Here is a 13,164-nt window from a genome sequence, read left to right on the forward strand (position 1 = left end):
TCCAGTATCGGTCCGGGGGGCGGACTATAAGCAATTTTCAAGATCAGGCTTAAAACATTTTTGTATTACAGAGCTTATAGTTAAAAAGTTAAAGTCCTCTACTCTTAGGCCTAGGCTACTGGGGGAAGGACTGAGCATCTCTCTCTCTCTCTCTCTCTCTCCCTGCCCCCCACTTGCATGCACTGACAATAACCATACTTCTTAAAAATCACTGTTTCTCCCAGTTCTAAGCATCTGTGCCACATTTACTAACCATGTTCTGCCAAAGTCTCTGTCTCTCCCAGTTCCTCTCCTCTCTCTCCCTGTCCTCATCCTGCAGGTGGTGACTCATCACCATCCCATGTTACTGCAACACCTGCTGCTCCCATATCTTCATGAATTCCATACTACAGCTCCTCTCCATGAACTTCATGCAGCATCATGTTCCTGCCTACACCTGTTTTGAATATCCCCGTCTCCTGCTCTCATTCTCACCCTATACTCATGCCGCTTTCTCCCTCTCTCTCTCCCTCTCTCTCTCTCTCTCTCTCTCCCTCTCTCTCTCTCTCTCTCTCTCCCTCTCTCTCTCTCTCTCTCTCTCTACCACTCTCAACCCATCCGGTCGAGGCAGATGGCCGCCCGCCGTGAGCCTGGTTCTGCCCGAGGTTTTTGCCTTTTAAAGGAAGTTTTTCCTTGCCACTGTCGCCAAGTGCTTGTTGATCGGGGATCTGTTGGGTCTCTTTAAATAATTAAAAAAGAAGAGTTCGGTCTAGCCCTGCTCTATATGTAAAGTGCCTTGTTATGATTTGGCTCTATACATCTAAATCTGATTTGATATGATTTGAAGTCTGATTTGAATTTGAGCATGCCCACAAGTTCAATTCTCACTCCCAGATCCTGACTCTATGGACTGAAATTCAGCTGACTGCTACACTGTTTTGGAAGGCCAGATCTTCAAGCCCTTTGACTGTCCTACTTTTGATTCCTACAATGGTTAGGTTGACCCAGATCAAAACTTCTTTTCTACATTTGACATTTCTAACCTCTGCAGTTATTATAATGAACCCCAGTGTAATGAGTTATATTATTCTATGCCAGGAAACATATTTTCTTCTTTTCATCTTAATGCAAGAGACCTATCATGTAACTATGGCAACTTCATTCATTATTTATCTTCACTTAAACATGACTTTTCAGTTATTGCCCTGACAAACATGGCTGACACAAGACCCTAAAGAAATGTAGATAGATAGATTACCTAATTATAATTCAGCCCATTATGCAAGAGAAAACAGAGCTGGCGGTGGAGTTTCTTTGTTTATCCACACTGTTGTGCCAAGGATTGTGCATAGTATTGCCTCTTATCAAGTCTCAATCTCGAAGGGATGTTCTTTAGTGTGGATTGATTTAAGAACAATTACTGAAGGAAGGAGTGTAACAATGGCTTAATTTATGGGGTTTTTTTATTAATTAAAAATGGGTGAATAAAAACGTGCTCATTATATACAGGTGCAAATCAAAGCATAAACTAGGTTAGACAGGTGAGCTTGGATATTTAAATGGAATATCCTGATATAACAATGATAATTAAAAGGCTGGTGATTCTAGAGGATTTGGGCGAATGAATGGGAAATCATTTATCAAGATACAAGGGAGAATCTGATACAAGATACAAGGGAGATGACGAGAGTGGCCGTGTCGAGGTCCTTTGTCGTGGCCTCCCAAGCTAGACTGGTCCTCGGCTGAAGTAGCTGTCGGTCTGGGTCGGCCCTCTTCAACGGCAGTGTTGTCTTTTGTGCGATTGGCTTGGTTATTAAGTTAGTATCCAAATTATTCTTCTCTTTCCTGCTGAAAATAGACTGGAGCCACTGGCAGTACAAGCTGCCCTTGAGACGTGGGAGGCTGAGCGCCGTGCAACCAAACTTGTTCCGGTCTCCAGCAGCCTGGCTTCAAGTTGGAATTTAGCCCTAGTAGCTTAGCGGCTAAATTCTGACTTCTGAGTTTCTTTTTCAGTTGAGGTTGGTATTGCTTTGTCAGGTCTGTTGGGGAAGCTCTCCTCTTCAGAATTTCCCCAGAACTCCACTAAATTCAAGACCACCTAAAATTTAATTTTGACTACTTTTATTTGGGGGCCGACCCATGGGTGTGGTCTGTTTGTTGGCGTGACTTTGTTCCAATCAAATTTCTCCCTTTAGCATCAGGGCATAGCAAGGGCGGTTTTTGGATTTTTGGATTTTTTTGGATTTTGCCTTTCATTCACCCAAGTTTGAAGTTATATATAGAACAAAGATAAATGTATCGTTTTGATAGGTACAGTTTTCTCTGCTTGTTGTGGTTACTTTGGTGGACATGGTTTTATCTGATTCACTGTAAAACACAATTAAATTGTTATTAGGTAATCACGACACAGAGCACACAAACAAATGAACTAAGATAAGGACATTTTCATTAATGTCTGGACTGGCTGTGGAAAATCAGAAACGTATGACTATGGACTGTGTATGAAGTTTATTTTTACAGAACAGTTACAGGCAACAACCAATCACATAGATTACGCTGCTCAGACAATGTGCCATTGGTTCCGGTGGTTTGTCATTCAGGTGGCGCTGTTGTTACATAATTGGAAAAGTTCCTTGTCTGGTGTAAATTCGAATCATTTTTCTACGAGATAGTTTGGCTGAGATAGAACAGCTGTGAAGTCCTCTTCTCGCGGGGGAATCAGATTGGCATGTTTGCAGTCTCTTATTTGATCGGAATATCCAATTTCTTACTATATCAATCTTTGTGTCCTTGTTGGTCTGTATGCATTCCAGAGCGGCAATTTGCATCCGTTGCCTGATAATGTTATCAGGAAGACCCGAGTGGAGGGTCAGAGAAGGGGTACATCTCTGTGGGGTTAAGCATGTTTATGCTGATTTATGGCATGGACTGCAATTTATTGTTTGATAAAGTTCCAGGATGGCACTTAGCAGAGATCAGGGAAATCTCTGTGGAGGCAATGGTCTCTTTCAAGAGGAGACACATTCAAAATAAGAGATGATCTTTCTCTGAAAACAGACAGTTCTGATGTGGAATCGCTTTTTGTTGAGCTTTCTGTCACAGATGGAAAGAATATTAATGTTGGAATTATATAGATTCTGCAATCAAAGACTTTAATGAAGGTTTGTTTTGTTTACTTGATCGTGTTAACAGTGAGAATAAATGTTGTTTTATTTTAGGAGACCTTAACTTAAATCTACTTAAACATAAGTCGAATACTCTTGAGGACTACCTTAATGTTCTAGTTATTTTTACGCTCTTATTCATAAATCCACACGAGTTAAAGAAACATGAGCAACTAACTAACCCTAACCCTATTGACAACATCCTCTCAAACTCTTTGACTGAATGTATGAAATCTGGTATCAGTTTTCTGCGCTCGAGACAAACAAAGGAAAAAAATGTCTAAAAGAATAATAAGTAAAAAAAATATTTCCAAGTTTAAAAACATGCTTGGCGCCAGATCCTGGGATGAGCTATATGAGGAGAGCAATGCTAAGTTAGCATATCAAAAATTAATGAATGTATTTAGCTCTTATTTTGATGAATGTTTTCCTCTTGTAAGCTCTGCATTTCCCCAAATGTCTTCAATCTAGAAGCAAATATTTATTTAGATATAGACGCATAAGACTCTGGAATAGTTTGCCCCATATTGTGAACAATTGTAATTCTCTATCTGTTCTCAAAAGTCACCCTAGAGAGCATCTTATTAAGATGTGTAATCAAAAAACCTATTTATTCTAGCTTTTCTTTTCTTTACTGCAATCTCAGTTTTCCTTTTTTTCTTTATAATCAGTGTTGCTTTACAGTTTGTCAACATGTGTTTTTATATTTTATTGCTTATTAACTATTGCTTTTTAACGTTAACGTTACTTTACTTTTAAGTTCTGTATGCAATTTTATGTTTTGCTTTGTTAGTTTTTTTGTATTCATTAACTATATCATTTTAATAATATCAGGTGGGGGCTCATCATAAGCCTTTTGGTTTTCTCGCCTCTTCCTGCACTCTATCCCTTAACTATAACTTTGTGCTATATATTTTTTTTGTGCGTGTGTGCAAATAAACTAAACTAATCACAATCAAAAGGCTTTTCTGTTTTTTCATACCTTTGATTTTTTCCTTATAAAGCTGTCATTGTTAAATCTCTACATGATCAGCTCAACCACAGCTCATCATATATGTGACTCCTTAAAGACTCTGTTTTTTCTTGCCCTCTGAACTCCAGTGAACAAAGAAGAGACTTTGAATTTTCCTTAATATATAGATAAAATGCTGTAAACTATAATAACCAAAGTAACATTCAACAGAGTTACACGTGTGTTGTTCTACAGCTGATTTGAAATGTATACCTCTATCTGATCAGAAGTTCTTCTATTTGAGCAGTAATAATGAAACATGTGCTCCAAGGCCTCTAATGCTCAATCTGATTGACAGTGTGCCTATTTGAAACTATAACAGAGCAATGAGGACAATGCGATTTTTAGAAGCATATAAACTTCCTCAGGCTTAATTAAATAAGATGCTGCACAAATTATGGGTTGTTTTTACAGGAGGACAGACTACCCTAACAGAAACATGAAAAGCAGATTAACCAGGAGAGTTGTTAATTTATTAGACCTCATACAGAGCCATCATATTAAGTAGCTTATGAATCAGACACAAATGAAAGTTGGGAGTGTTACAGATGGTTTTGTACAAACGTGACAAAATGCTTCCAATCGCTAATAAATTCACAATAAACAAATGTCAGTCTGGCTGCTGTGGTGTATCCTCAAGCCTTCTCTGTCATTCTCTATCATCTTTGGGCTCTTTCCATTCCCTTGTTGGAACAAGGTGTAGCAAGGAGGAATTATTTATTTATTTATTTATTTATTTTTAATTAATGGGCAGCAAAAAGGTTCTGGGTTTGAAACCCAGGCCTGGTGACTTCTCTGTGGAGTTTGTTTATTCTCCCTCAGCCTCTGTGAACTGCCAATATTTAAGTCAATATTTCTCCAGCTTTGTATATCTCTTTTGGCAGCCCTTATTTGCACTGCAACCTGCCCAGGGTTTACCCCATCAGTATCCTGCACTGCCACTGAAACATCATGTCCCTCTAAGTTCCTTTCAGATCAGGTGTCAGGGCACATGGGATGCAGATGATACATGCACTGGCTTTGGTTTGACCTTTCTGACCAGATGTTTACAGCAGTGATGGTGCATAAGATACTGGATAGATCAAAAACTGCCAGAGACCAAAAAAAAAAAAAAAAAAAATTCCCTTCATCATGAAAAATGCACCTGCTACTCTGTGGGACGAGCAGGTCGGATAAACTCTATTTCTATGACTAAAAGATAGAGAAAATATTCAACACATTATGGATTTGTTGAGATATTTAGAGGCACCACGGGATTATGATAATAGAGAGCTTGGCATCAGAGTGCAGCAAAATCTTTTAAATGGGGCTAAAAAATCCCAGGGAATACAAGCTATCCAGTGAACACAATGATTACCATGTTATACAAGCTCTAGTGGGTCAACTCAGTGTACAGCAAGCACTTCGCCCTGTCAAAATCCCAACCCATGCATACATTCATGCCTTCCTGCTGCATGCATAACTGACATTTCAATACCACCATGACCTTTCGTTTTCCCCAAGACCCGCATGGGAAGTGCACCAAAAGGCAAAAATCTGCAGATTAATCAGAATACCTCCCTGATACACAGCTTTGATTTCAGTCTGAATGGTGAAAAATGCAGAATGCAGGAGTGTTTCTGTATTACAACCAATCCGATTTTCCCCCTCCTGTCTCACTGAAATATGCAGATTGGAAATCAAAGTTCAGAGAATGTCAAAACTCAGTTCTGCCACTCTGCTTCAGGACAGCCTCCTGCCATTGTCTTGATAAAAATACCCCTCCCACCACTCAGTGTCATGTATCAATTTTCTCTAATTGTACAGAGAAGACAGTCCCTCCTGGATCATTACATAAAGCCACCAGGACTGATACTTGCAAGTATCAAGATAAACAAGATAACGTACATGTAAAGTTACCTGAGTTCATCAGTACAGACTCAGCAACCCAGCAACAATATTCAATCAAATAATAGTGTGTGTACGTGTGTGTGCATGTGTGTGTGTCTGGGCCAAAGCCTGTGGCCTCACACAGCTCATTTACATGGAGTGAAGGGCAACTGCAGGCTCATGTTGCTCTGTGAAAGATCTGAATTATTTACACATCACTCCCCACTCTCAGGATAAGTGCTAATTGTGCTATTGAGCAGAAAAGATCACATTTTGAAGACAGAATTAAGGAAGTTGATGTGAGGATAATCAGACCACGGTTAAAAGGGTAAAAAAAAAAAAAAAAAGAAACTTGACACCTACAATGTGCGTTTTTATCATCAGGATCTGTATTCTGCATGTTCCTTTCTCTGGGTGTAATTTGGTTTGTTCTGAAAACTATGTGCATGCCATGTCAAAAGAAACGAAATCACCTTATCTTCTGTCTTCATCAATACATGCAGAAAATTATTTGTGTATATAATACATGATTTTTGTGTGCACGCAAAAAACCTGACCTGCTCTATCGGTCACACAGCACCCATGCCCCCTTTGCATTCCTTGTATTATGGTCTTTCTCTCTCTCATCTTCTTCCGCTTATCCGTCATGGTTGCTGTGCATTATGTTCTATTTTCCTCTTAATGGAGCCATCATTTAAAAAAAAAAATTACAATATCAAGACTTGAAACAAGAGACTCATCAGGAAAATGTTTACCGAACTAAGAGATAAAATAGACTCAATTTCCCATAGACTTCAATACTATCTGACTTATTTTAACAGCCAGGGGCCAAGTCACCCTGTTAATCCTGCCAATGTTTCAACACCACCTGGAGTACATCCTGAGCAAAGTCTGCGTGGACAAATTGATTTCTGCACTTCTTAAACTCTGCTGCTGCTTTCTGCAGCCTTACAAAGCAACAGCAGCTGGTGCTCAAACACAATGTCATGTAGAGTCTGACAGTGAAGTCAACTGATGTCACCCGCAACAGAAATTATCTCAGTATCATCCCATTAATGTGGATCAGATAACATCAAGGGTGCTGTCTGAAAACAACGCAGAGACTTGGGGCTTTTATTTCAATATTAATATACCGCTGCAACCCAAAAGATAAAGCTGGTGATTTTCTGTGCTTCTGTCATCCATGAAAGCACAAACCATCACTGGATAGATCTGTTAACAAGTGTTCTGTGTGTTCAAAGCCTGATATTACCCTTCAGAGAGATCCTTGCACTGTTGCACTGATATGTTATTCTATCGCCATGAACGTGCACCCTCAGTCCCACCTCAATCTGTTGCTGAAAATTGTCGCAAATTGTTTCAGCAACAATGTTGGACGACTCAACATTCAAACGCTTGGTCAGAAGCCCTCAGCATTATTTTTACCCCTTAGAGAGGCCCAATAGACTTTTATTTAGATACCTTAGGACATTGGCTGTCTTTGCACATATAAGGGTTGAAACCACATTATTGACAATGCAGGCAAGCTTTAAAAGCTTTAAATTATCTCCCTGTTATCGATACATCAAGCAACCAGTTCAACTGACACAGCTCCTCTCCACTCAGATGGATGTTCATTCTCCTTGGTGAAAGATTTGACCATGGCCCAAAGTTAAAAAACTGAAGTCAGATCCCTCCACCCATCCATCTTCTACCGCTTTTATGTTTCCGGGTCGCAGGGGGTGCTGGAGGCAATCCAGCTCACTCTGGGTGAGGAGGGGTTAAACCCTGACAGGCCGCCAGTCCATCGCAGGGCCAACACACTCACACTCACACGTACGGACATTTTAGAGTCACAGATTAACCTAAACGTGTATGTCTTTGGACCGTAGGAGGAAACCGTAGTACCCGAAGGAAACCCTTGCAGGCACAAGGACAACATGCAAACTCCACACAGAAAGGACTCATGCTGGGAAATCAACCTGTGACCTTCTTATTGTTTGGCAACAGGACTAACTGCTTTGTCGTCATGCTGTCAAGAGCCTTGAATCCCGATTCTATCTAGTGACTATTAGGGGGCAGCACCCCTGACTGTTAAAAGAAGTTTGATTGTATTGAAGTCGATGTGAAAGTGTCTCTACTTTATTAATTTGTTCAGTAAATGTTTTCCTGATTAGTTTATGGTTTAAGATTTTAGTTTCAAGGCTTCAATACAACATGCTGTTCATTCTTTAAATGATCTTCCTATTTAGAGGAAAAAAGACCACAAAGCAGGATGTGCTTCAGGGGATGTGGCTACTGTGTGATTGACAGACTACTACACAATCAAGATAGAGTACAGAGCATGTCAGATCCAGCCCTCGCTCCTCCTCAGCTCCACTTTCACCTCGAAATATGGCTTTTAGTGGTGTCAAAAAAATAAGATGACCCTTTGCTGCATGTCATCCCCTACCTTCTTATCGCCTACTGTGCTGTCTCTCTAAGCGCTTTTGTCTCTGTATCTGATTTCCTACTTATGTCAACTGTTAAGGGGTGAGTTCTTATTTTTCTCATCTTACTACACTTTTTTAAGGATCAGATTTTTGAAAATAATTTTGTGGTCTTTCACTGACATGTCAAGGAAAACAGGCTTAACATAAACCAGTGCGTACAGTAGCTAAGATTCACCCATGTCCCACGTTTTATCCCATTTTAGATTAGCTGTGATTTAGGTACAGAGATTGATGCTGCCAAGATGGCAACAGCAAGACAGTTCACTCTGAGCTTTAACTCTGGATGATTTCACAAAGGTTACTTCCATCTTCCTCAACTGTAATTTATCTCTATGGTGTGCAGTAATATGAAGATCTAGCATGCACATCCACTAACACTAGCTATATTTTTTCTGTAGGGTGCTTATCTATTATCAACAATATCTATTATCAAACACTCAAGCAGCTACTCTAAACAAGCTGTAAGGCAGCTGCAGTACATCCAGAATGCTGCTGCTTGAGTCCTGACTAGAACCAGGAAATATGACCATATAAATCCAGGGCTCAGGTCTCTACACTGGCTTCCTGTTGCTCAGAGAATAGACAGCTCTGGCTGTCTGTGTACAAGTCTCTTCATGGTCTAGCACCAAAGTATATCTCTGACATGTTAGAGCCACATGAACCATCTTGGGCTCTGAGAACCTCAGGAGTGGTCTCCTGGTGGTCAGGACTAAAAATGGTGAGACTGCATTCCAGTTCAATGCAGCTAAAGTCTGGAACAGTCTTTCAGAAGATGTGAGACAGGCCTCAACTCTGACATTTAAATCCAGGCTGAAAACAGTTCTATTTAGGTGTGCATATGACAACTGAAAGTATTTTATCTGAGCTTTTTTTTTTTTAAGCTTTTAATTCATTCAGTGGTTATTTTGTTTTATGTAATGATTTCATCTGACTTCTTGTAATTTGTTGTATCTGTAAAGCACTTTGAATTACCCTGGGTATGAACTGTGCTCTATACATAAACTTGCATTGCCTCTGGTCCGACACAACCTATGCCAAATCGAACAAACTATGCAATCAATTACATCTGGTTTGTGTTTTAGCCTTAAAATACATTATTTTCTCAGAGATTCCATCTAAAGATGACACACTTCACTGAGATGAATAAAACTTGAAGCAAAAACATCTGTGTTCATTTCAATGTTAAAGTTGGTTCTTGCTCAGGTGATATAATCTGTCACGTTTGTGTGCTGGGATGAGGACCCAAATGCAGGAGCAGGCGGAAGTGAGGTGAAGGTGGTGGCAAATATATTTCATAAAAAAAACAACAAGACATGGAACAGACACGAACATAAAACTAACAGGGCTCAAAACAGGAAGGACTACACTGGATCAAATACAAAAAACACAGCAGGGCTCTTACAGATACTCAGGTCAGGACTCTCCAGAAAAACAGCTCATCAAAATACAGAACAGGACAAAGGATCCAAATAGACAGGACTAGACAGAAACCAAGACTTAAATACAAACTGAACTTAAGGAGACAACAAAGGGCAGGTCTGGAGACAGAGGCAGGCATGGAGTGGATTGGTTGTGCAGGCACAAGCGGAGGGAGACACTAAGACACAAGGAGGTGCGAGACAACAAGACACAGGTGAAACAAATTAGGCAATCAACGGGTGGGAACTTGACAGGATGAGGGAAGAGATAAGGGCTCCAAATTAAACAGGAAGTGACGACCAAAGTAAAACTGAGTCAAAACAGAAACTAACTAACAGAACTGACTGACCCTGACAATAATCATTCAAATCCAATTCAGTGGGGAGGACAGGGCCTTAAGACCAAGCCAAACATAAGATTTCAATGAAATTATCTTATTAAGATATCATCTTCTTCTAATTCCAATTGGGTCTCATTATCTATCCAATTCATGGGTCACTGTCCTTATTCTAGCCAGAGTATAAGGGCAGAGTATAATGCACATGCTCGCAAGCTCAATGATCAGTCAGTTTGATTCAATGTGGGAGGAAGAAAAACAGTAAAAGTAATAATTGCTACACACCTCACTGAAGGCTGAGGGCCTAGCACTTATATTCAGGGTGCATCACTGATTAAATCTGTAATTTGATGTGATGAAAACTACAGGACAGGTTATCAACAGTTTGATGTCTTGTGTTTTCTTTGGCTCTTTTGTCATGTCATCCAATGTGAGCTGCCCATAATCAACAAGATCAGTTCAGGAGTGTCACCACAGGAAGAAAGTTTTACGGTGAAGATACAAGTCTGATATTGAGCAAGGGATGTTGATTGCTATTGTTAAATTGTTGTTAAATCATGCAACCACCTCACTACTGGCATGTGGCTGTGTAGGTGACACGGAGGGTTGGGGGTGGGGGTTTATTCAAACATCATAAATAAAATATTTCGCCTTTGTGGAGTACATTTCAAATAAATCTTGTCTGCATCAAGATTATCTGAGTGAACACAGAGAGCAAACACATGTGCAGGTAGAGTGAGGTGTACAGAGCTTAAACAGCAAAGAGAAAGTCATCTGAAGGTAGATGCGCTCTCCTGCTCTGTTCCTATTTAGTTTCTGATTATTGCACAGATATGTGGTGTGATCACTATTCAGAAATGCCAAATGCCCCTCATCCTGTTTGCTCAGGGCTCCTCTCCTTGGCAAAGCACTTGCTGATGAATATTTAAAGCTCTCATTAACAGAAATAGATTGTGGGGGTCATATGAGGTGTCTGTGAAAAAATCACCCCCATCCTGTTTCAGTAGCTCTCCTCCAGGACTGGGAAAAAAAAAAAAAAAAAAAAAAAACAGCTCATCAAAGAGCTGGAGGGTGACACGTTAATCTCAGGCTAATGCAAATGAAGAGCCAAGATTTTCAACACAATGAAATAATAAACTTCTTAACAACATCCTCCACAGGTCTACGCAGAGACACATTGACAGAGAACAAGGCCAAAAAAGAGGAAAACAAGCACTGGACTTAACAATCACAGTCTTGTGATTGTGACAGTGAATTTATTTCTCTTCTTCTTAACATGTCACAGTGATTTGCATCAGTCTAGTGAAAATACAGAATTACCCAGACAGCTGCATAGGATAGCACTTTTTTGAATAATAATAAGTATGTGCATTTAAATTGAAGTTTTAAATGAATGAATGAGTCTTACTAACATACTCTTCAGCACTGTGTGGCTGAGAGTCAACCACAGCAATGTTTATATTACAGAAGAGGGAAAGGCTCAATTTTTAAAATCACATTTGTCATTGGGTCCCAACAACAACAACATTCTATTAAGGCAAGAAATGTTTTGAAGAATGAATAAAGGATGACTGAAAATAGTACTCACAAATACACAGTTTCCACTTGTTACAGTATTTTATTTTATTTCCACAAAATACAGTGTTCAGCAGTATCAGGAAATGATCAAATACGTTTCATATATCAATAAAAATGTATAGTTCTGACTTTTGTTCAGGATCCAAAAATGGTTCACTAGCTGCCTCCAGAGATACACTTGTCAAAGGTCAGAGTCATGCTAGCTGATAGACTTGATCCCAACATTGCCTTATATTTAGTATGATTTTTCTAGTGTGTTCATATATTTTTATTGGTCCTTCATTGATTTTTGTGTGCAGTACTTACCAGTTTGTTTTTCATGTTTGTTTTATAATTGCTGTTTGGACTGTGGATCTATTTAGTTGACTAACAAGCTTCACCTGTGACTGCTTCCCACACCCCAGAAGCTCAGGACTGATGGAGAGAGGACAGGGCAGGTTATATATACCTGAGTGGGGGCAGGTGTGGGGGATGGGAGAGAAGCGATACAAGAAGACAGCAGCAATGGAAGGAGAGGGGCATATGGATGGGCAGGAGCAGTATCTCCTCCCATAAACACTGAGACAGGATGCTGATGGGACCACAGAAACAGCAGGCCGGGGCGTGGAAAGATTTGACTCAGCGCTCAAACTAGAAGTAGAAGCAGTGCCATTTGCTTTGAGGCTTAGCCACCTCTGGGGTCGGACGATTGGGACACTTCCAAATTGGAAGGCATTTCATTGTGTCTGTTAAATTGTGATGGTTTTAATATTTGTCTGATACACTTCTTTTAAATTGGCTTAGTTTATTTTCCCCATTAAATAAAAAATTGCTAATCCTAACCCTAACTGCCAACTGTTCTTTGTGCATTCTTAAGTGTCAGGTCCTAGGAGTTTTGTTTGTCACTTCATGGTCTATTTTGAAGGCTGACTGCTGTCTCTGCACTAATGTCATTCACCTGTGTCTCGTCTTCTCCCATGTCCTTGTCAGATTGTCTGCATCCTTCATGAGCAGCTTTCTGGTGTCACTTCCTCGTGTACCTACACTGTTCTGACCAATTGTATCTCCCCTGTGCCTCTTCCACAAGTGTTTTTTGTTCCTTTGCCCGTATTACAATCTCCTGGTTTTGACCCTTGCCTGTTTTTTGGACTTCTGATCCTGCCTTGTGTTTTTTTTGCACTGCCGCTTAGTCTGACTCCCTGCCTGTGTACTGAACCTTTATTGTTAAACTACTCACAACTTGCTGCCTCTGGTCTGCTCTGTGGATCCCAGTTTCTGTCTGAGCCTGACAAACTCTGGAATGCCCTACTTGCTGGCATTGCTAAAAGAAATTCATACTCCTGTGACATTGTAACT

The sequence above is a fragment of the Echeneis naucrates genome, chromosome 22, assembly GCF_900963305.1.
Source record: "Echeneis naucrates chromosome 22, fEcheNa1.1, whole genome shotgun sequence".
NCBI classification, from domain to species: domain Eukaryota; kingdom Metazoa; phylum Chordata; class Actinopteri; order Carangiformes; family Echeneidae; genus Echeneis; species Echeneis naucrates.